We start from the raw sequence: 8,219 nt of genomic DNA on the forward strand, positions 1-8,219 counted from the left end.
ACAATTCAGAACATTTACGGTGTGTCTTTTACAGCGCCTGACCCAAACCGTGTGTTAGAAGGGGTTATTAAAGACCTCCGTCAAGAAACACTCTTACCTCGATACAAAGACCAGGTGACGCTCTGGCTTCCTGTCAACACTGTTTTCTCCCACAAAAAGCGCGACCGCGAACTGACACAGCGTCAATCAACCCACAAACTTTCACCTGTCATCAGACGGACGGCGCGTTGTGTATTAGCTTCGTCTTTGACACACGTATCAGGAATAATAACCCGCAGATTGTTCGCCACATTTTATGAGAAAAGACGTGACGTTACAGATGCATTGTTAAATGAGCAAAGCGACAGCAGTGTCAGTCTCCCCACGCGCGAGAAGCGCACGCCATCAGGCTGCTTCCATGAACGCCACTGCAGCCCGGGCTCAGCGGATGGACGCCTGCACGACGGCTGGAACGGTACAGCAACGCACCGGCACAGAGACACTGGACAGCACCGGTGCCCCTTCTTACCGGTGTGAGTCATTCGCGAAGAAGCAGCGGTGGTTCTGATAAGCTGTTGAATCCTGGGTCCGCTCGAACCTAAATTCTCTCAGTACATGGTTTAAAGCTCAGCTTACCTGTAGCAGCTCCTCACACCATCGCTGAACGGAGGCACCGGCTGCTAAATCCAAAAGCACGTCCGTTTCTGGAAGCAAGGCGATCACAACAGAGAGTCACTGGTGGAATGTGTGTGTGTGTGTGTGTGTGTGTGTGTGTGTGTGTGTGTGTGTGTGTGTGTGTGTGCGCGCGCGCGCGTGAGTGTGAATGCGGGGGCATCAAGTGGCGCAAGCCTGCGGTCCGTGAATTGCGGCAAGTTGATCAAAATAAGACGGAATGCCACCGGAAACAAGGCATTTTTGCTCTAAAAAATAAAAGCATACAAAAGTTTCTTGTATGAAGTATGGAGAGTAACAAAATGGAAAGGAGCCAAAGTTCTCACCCAACTTAAATTCTCTGTGCCCCCTCCAGCAGGTAAACATCAGATTTTCTATGTGGGATATTGTGTCAAGCCTCAGGTGGCCCCATCCCCTCCCCCATCCAGCAACACATTGTGGGTTGCAGGTAACATACATTTTTTAAAAGAGGCAATGTGAACACAATATCAAGTGAAATACTGCATTTGTACATCAACAACGTTTGACACGGGACCAATATACATAACTGTGCATCAGTATGAGGTATAAATGTAGGAGGCCCCACAGTTTATACTGTATTGTCCTATAGTATTGAATATCACAGAACACATTTCAAAGTACATCTAAATCCTCTGGCCTCTAGGGGTCCTAATAGTCTAGGGCCCTAGCACAATTGGTAATGCAGCTTAGATCCAAAAAATGTATCATTCATTTCTGCAGCTCTGATGCTTAATACTTCAGCTGCAAATACGGACTTTATTCTGAAGAAACCACGGAACTAGAATATTGTTACTGCAACAGACTTCACTCTTGCAATTTATACAACTAAGAGAGAGATGGAGAGAGAGAGAAGGACGTTTCTTTGACATGTTGCTTGTAAGACCAGAAATGGAATAAGTTAATAATTCCTTTAATTTGTTGTATTCATGTGCATGTCTATTGCAAAAGGGAAAAATCCCAATAATAAGTATTTAAGACACAGTAATTACATCACAAACATCTGCACTTTGCATCAAGGAGCAGATTTGTTTTCTTGGCATCCTTTTTGCTCCCTGGAGAGAGAACTTAGTCCAAACATCCATAAAGGTCACTTTGATTTATCTTTATACCTGTATAGAAATATGAATCTCAACACTATGGTCTGACTTAATTGAATTTTGTATTGTATATTGTATCTTGAAGGTTCTGAAGGCATCTTTCTCTAAATTTGTGTGTGTTGATAAATTTAACAAACTTCCATTTGTGGGCATAAAAGTCATTCTTGACCTTGGGATCAGTATGTGGCAAAATAATCTGAAATCAAGGTCCACCTACCCGCTTTTTCAGAGCTTTCAACCAATTTTTTCTCTTCTACAGCAAATGGAGTGTGAGACGTGTTTGAAGGACACAAAACAAACCTTTTTAGTCATTAAAAAAGGAGCCCCTCAAAAAGCTTATATTTCAAGCTCTAGTTATATTACAGATGTACCTGTACCAGTGTACATTTAGATTACAAGCAGTTTAATCATGCTAATCTGCATATTTTTCCGAAGCACACTAAATTCATACATATTGTACTTTACATGTTTGACATAGCCATTCAAGAATCAAATGTCTTCTTCCTGAACTCCTCATGAAATAAGTCCATCCATCTGTTGCATAAGCTCCTTCAGTTGATAGCATGTCAAAGCAGTGTATGCAGATGAAGTTTGTTCAATGCTTGTAAAAAGCTTTTCCCACCATGTTCCAAATTCTGCTCATCTAGTGAGGGCTCAGAGGGGTTTTATTGAGATCTTTACAGTATTTGCTGCACAAGCCGTGTACCATCTGAGTAAGGCAGGTGGGTGAAATCTCTTTGTTTTCTTTTTTCCACCACGCGAGGTACCAAGCTGGCAGGCATGAGGAGTCGCAGGTCTTATTTCAAAAACACAAGGTCAAAAAGTTTTTTTTACACCGCAAAATGAAACACAAAAAAATTTACAAAATAAGCAGCACAAGTTCTGGGCCCATGAAAAAGGTCAACGAAGCAAAACTAACAGAATGAAAAGGGATATACATATAATGGTTGATCAGACATAAGAATATAGCAACACACAGTTATGTCAAGAGTTAAATCAAGATGTATTCAATTATCATTGTACAACCAGATTTGTCCAACAACATGATGGTAGTAGTAGTAGGCCCTTTATGCTACAGTAACATTTCATAAATGGGTGAATAAATGAATAAAAAAACATAAAATGAAAACTCGGTGAGGTGCAGAGCATCAATTCAGGAGTCTCACAGCCTGAGGAAAGAAACTGCTCCGTAGTCTGGTGGTATCACTGATGCTCGGTAGATGGATTCTAATGATGTTCTGGGTGATTTAATCAACCACAATAGAGCCTTGTCCTGGGCCATTCTGCCAGTTTCCAGTCTGGATGCCTTCTATTGCTTCTCTATAAAAAGGTAACAAGAACTTGGCCAGGAAAATGAGCCTTTTTAAGGCTCCACCTCCGCTCCACTGGTGTGTGTGTGTGTGTGTGTGTGTGTGTGTGTGTGTGTGTGTGTGTGTGTGTGTGTGTGTGTGTCTTTGCCTCGTTTTTCTAAAATCAACAATCAGCTTCTTGGTTCTGCTGACGTTGAGCAGTAGATTGCTCTCTGTGCACCACTCTGCATGATTGTGGATTTCCTCCCAATATGAACTCTCATCATTGTTTATAATGCGGCCCATGATGGTGGTGTCCTCTGAATGCTTCACAGTAGAGCTGACTTGATGTCTGGGAGTACAGTCATAGGTGTATAGTGTGAACAGGAGGGGGCAGAGCACACAGCCCTGGGGGTCTCCGGTGCCAATCCAAAATGTCTGGGGTTATTGAATTGCACTCTCTGCATCGGTACCTCAAGAAATAGAAAAAAGAACACCTTAAGATAAACTTAACTCAGAATAAAACGTGTGTTGTATATAAGTTAAAGTAACATTATGTAATTTTTGTCTTGTAACAGGGTGAATGGAGTCTCTGTCACTTATTTCTGCACTATGTAACTTCAGTGAGAGGGGAGGATTTCACATATACATGTTTACTACAACATACAAGTTTTAAAGACATCCTATAACATTGTTATGATGTAATGAGTTTTGTTTGTAGTGAGCACATACATTATGTCTGACAAGTTGTTACAGACATGGGATTTGTTTTTACAAAAGTGGTACTGCACTCAGAGACTGTGGGGGGCGCCAAATCACACAAATTGCACACAAACTAAATGTGTGAGACAGATACTGACATACTGCAAAATAGTGAATACACTATGTGCATGGTGTGTAAAACAAAATCTATGTGATATTTTTCATTTTAAATGATTATTTTTTAGAGAGAAATGACCATCACTGGAAACCTTTGAGACTGAAGCACTAAGATGTGTGAGTGCAGGAAGGTTTCTGACATTTAAATTAGTTTGTGGCTGCAGGTGCCACTTCTTTTAAAACACATACAAACAACAACAAAAAAACCAAAAAATGGTTCCATACAGATCATCAGGCACAATCAACGTTATTTTTATGTTTTATAAAAGTCCCCAGCTACTTCAGTTGTTCAGGAGAGTGCTGTGACACTGTTTTGCAGACTACGAAACCTCCCCTGACCTTTAATCAGCATAGGGGCGAGTAGATAATGACTGAATTTTCATTTCTGACTTTTAACCATATTTTTTGTCCTCTCTCAGAACATCAACCCACACATCAAGTTCTCTTGTGAACAGATAGAAGACACCAGTCCAACACACCTGTGTTATGTCAAGGCTGACAGGAGCAAGACAACTAGTTTGTAAAAAACACTCACACAGACCCTAATATCTGAACTTGACCTCTTACCACTACTTTTTCAGTTGGGTGGTGAGGAGCTTCCTACGCAGAGCACAACATCTTTTCAGTGAGGAGGAAGACAGAAAGAGGGAGAGGCAGCAGGTCTGAAGGGTACCCAGGACAATTAAGTACACAGACAGGAACCACCAGGAGTACACCTGCTTAAGAGGTCAGAGGTCATCGACCAATCTGACAAGAGCGTCTTTGAATAGAGACAGAAGTGGCAATCATGAACGCTGTGAGTTGTGGGTGAAAATTCTGGAAAAAGAAAGTAAGTGGATTGTAGGTTGTTTTTTTGTTGTTTGTTGTTTTGGATGAAAATATTTCAGCAGCTTCTCTTGTATAAAAGCAGAGCTGCTCCTGGTCAGAGAGGACAGTCTGCAGAGCCCTGCTCCTACTGGGGACCACAAACATACGGGTCCAAGTCAAGTCTCAAGTCCAAAGTTATGTGATCTACAGTCACGGTCAAAAGTTTACATACATTTGTAAAGAAAATGTTCATCATGTCAATGTCTTCAGTTCCAGTGATTCCTACAGCTCTCATGTTTCTGTGATGGAATGAGTGGAACACAAACTACTTTGTCACAAAAACATTCATGAAGTTTGCTTTGAATCTAAATGTATTATAGGACTTCTGAAAATGTGCTGGCTCAAAAATATACATACAGTAACATGAACAATCACTTCTGGTGATTATAGAAAGTTGTGTGAATCAAATGTTCTTTGTAGCATCTTAACTTCTTCTGAGTGATTCTGGTTGATAACAGCTGGTGACTTTTCTGGGCTCATTTTAACAGGACTTGTTTGATACAGCCGTTAGAGTCAGCCACAAACACTACAATGGGAAAGTCTAAGGTAAGGTAAGGTAAGCTTAGCATTGATCTGAAAGAGCTCATTATTGATTTAACAAGTCAGGAAAGTCACTTGGAGCCATTTCAAAGCAGTTACAGGTCCCAAGATCAACTGTACAAACAACTGTAAGTATAAAGTGCATGGCACAGTTGTGTCACTGCCACGATCAGAAAACACAAACTATCACCTGCTGCTGAGAGAAAACTGGTCAGGACGGTTAAGAGTCAACTAAAAACCACCAAAAAGCAAGTCTGCAATGAATTAGAAGCTGCTGGAAGACAGGTGACAGAGTCCACAGTCAGGTGTGTTTTACATCAACATGAGCTGAGAGGCTGCCATGTTAGAAAGAAGCCCTTAATCCAGACACAACCTTCTGGAGGAAAACTCTGTGGTCAGATGAAACAAAAATGGAGTTGTTTGCCCACAATGAGCAGCAATATTTAACCCCTTTAACCCCAAGAACACTAAACCTACTGTCAAGCATGGTGCTGGTAGTATTATGCTATGAGGCTGTTCTGCTGCCAGTGGATCTGCTGCTCTAAAGAAAGTAAATGGGATAATGAAGAAGGAGGATTATCTCCAAATTCTTCACGAAAACCTAAAATCATCAGCCAGAAAATGACATGGGGTGGAGTCTTGGGTGCAGTTGGGTGTTCCAACAGCACAATGATCCCAAACACACATCAAAGGTGGAAAATGGACTTGCATTTATATAGTGCTTTTCCAGTCTACAGATCTCTCAAAGATTGTGTCTGGAGGAGAGGTTAAGAATTCATCCAGAGGACAACCAGAAGCTTGTGGATGGATATCAAAAGAACCTAACTGAGGTGAAAATGGCCAAGAGACATTTAACCAATTATTAGAATTACTGTATGTATATTTTTGATCCAGCAGATTTGGTCACATGTTCAGAAGACCTATAATAAATTCATTATTAAACCAAACTTCATGAATGTTTTTGTGACAAAGTAGTTTGTGTTCCACTCATTCATCACAGAAACATGAGAGCTGTAGGAATCACTGGAACTGAAGACTGACATCTTATACATGTTCTTTACAAGTGGATGTAAACTTTTGACGGCGACTATAAGTCTGACTGGAGTCCAAGTCTCTAAAGCTTTGCTTGCTACGATTAAAATACAATATATATAACACCTATACAAGTACTCATACCCTTATCACTGAGCGTGTGTGTGTATCAGTGCATCAGTGGAGTTTTATTCATTTCCTGAGCCTTTGTCTACACATGCATATGCAGACAATATGATATGCATACTAGCTGGCATTTTGATCATATTTTATACAATTCTACCATGACTTGTATTTCAGGATTTGCTGTCCTTAGATCAAAACTTATAGTATTTTGAAAGTGATGTTTGAAAGATAAATTATTTGTCCTCTATTAGGGTTCCTACTTTAATATGCACAATGTAGATGGTGTTTAATTGAAACATAGTTTCTGATACTGATAAATGGATTCAATACCTCTGCTCACCAGGACAATGATGAGGACAAGCAGCCCCAAGAGCAAGAATTAACGGAGATGTGAGTCAATGAATGCCTGTCAACCAATGGACCTGATGTATGTCAGTGACTGTAAAAAAAAAAAAAAAAGCTTAATATCTGGCATACCAGACGTGCAGAACTATGATCTATGCTAGATTAATAAAAAAATAGTAGCAGTGAGTCTCACTGCTATCTCCTATTGAGCCACAAGATGGCAGCAAATAACAGGTGTATTCAATAACTGTACTGGTCCATATAGGAAGTCAAGTCAGTTTAATTTTGAATGCCCGATATCACCAATGAATCAGGATATCTACAGTCTGTATAACATCCATAGGACATCCTGTATTTTAAAAAGATGAACACCAGGTGGTGACTCAGAAGACATCTCTGTTGTTATTGCGCGGTAAAACATTAACTATAAATAATACCAGATTGGATGAAGACTAATGCTATGGTATCAGTATAGCACCTCCAACTATGAGCCAATTCAACATGCTTTACTGAAAGCATTAAAACCAGATATGAAAGAAACACAAAACGATATAAAGACAAATGTAAATATGATTTTAAAAGAATAGGAAGGTAAAAATAAACTCAGAAAAAGCTGTAGAGCTGTTCTGTATCTGCAAGGAAAAACAACAAGCCCTATAAGCTAAAAGCTTGCTGATTTAAACCGACCAAACTTCAATGGTTTGCAGTGATATCCTGTTTGATTTTTGTTACCTTAGTTGAATTGCTTTTGTGTGGTAATGCAGCTGACATTGCTGTTGGAGCCTATCAAAAGGGCTACTGCTGTGTTGCATTAAGGAGGTGCTGGGGGAAAATCAAACAAGAGCTCACACATGATGGTTTCTATCTGAATATTCTCATGACATGAGTTTGTTGAGAGGGGCTTTGAACAAATGTAATGTATGGTGAAAAGAGAACATGAAGCTGAGGACTCCTTGCCTTCAAAATGTAGCTGATTAGCAACTGATTCTTACTTAAATACATAATATAACAAGTCATCGACAGTGTCTTTAAAGGGGGATATGGGAAGAATTAAGTCTAAAACATTGAAATGAACTTACAGTCAGTGAAGAAAATGAAGAAAAAACTATTGCAGAGATGTCTAATGAGGTTAGCATGCTAACCAGCTAGCCCTGCCTGTTCTGTCCTGTAGTACCACTTTGTACCACAAGTGGTATAGTCCAATAGTAAGACACCTATAGTTTCAGCTGGGGGACAGCCTTAGCCTATATTCCATCAGCAAAGTTTTTTTTTTAACTTTCAGTGTAATAAATGAACAAAATAAGCTAACTGTCAAGTAAGGAAATCCTCAATTCACTGAGTAAAATGTGAAAATATTCTTACTTTTGGTTTA

The sequence above is a fragment of the Pagrus major genome, chromosome 21, assembly GCF_040436345.1.
Source record: "Pagrus major chromosome 21, Pma_NU_1.0".
Taxonomy (NCBI): domain Eukaryota; kingdom Metazoa; phylum Chordata; class Actinopteri; order Spariformes; family Sparidae; genus Pagrus; species Pagrus major.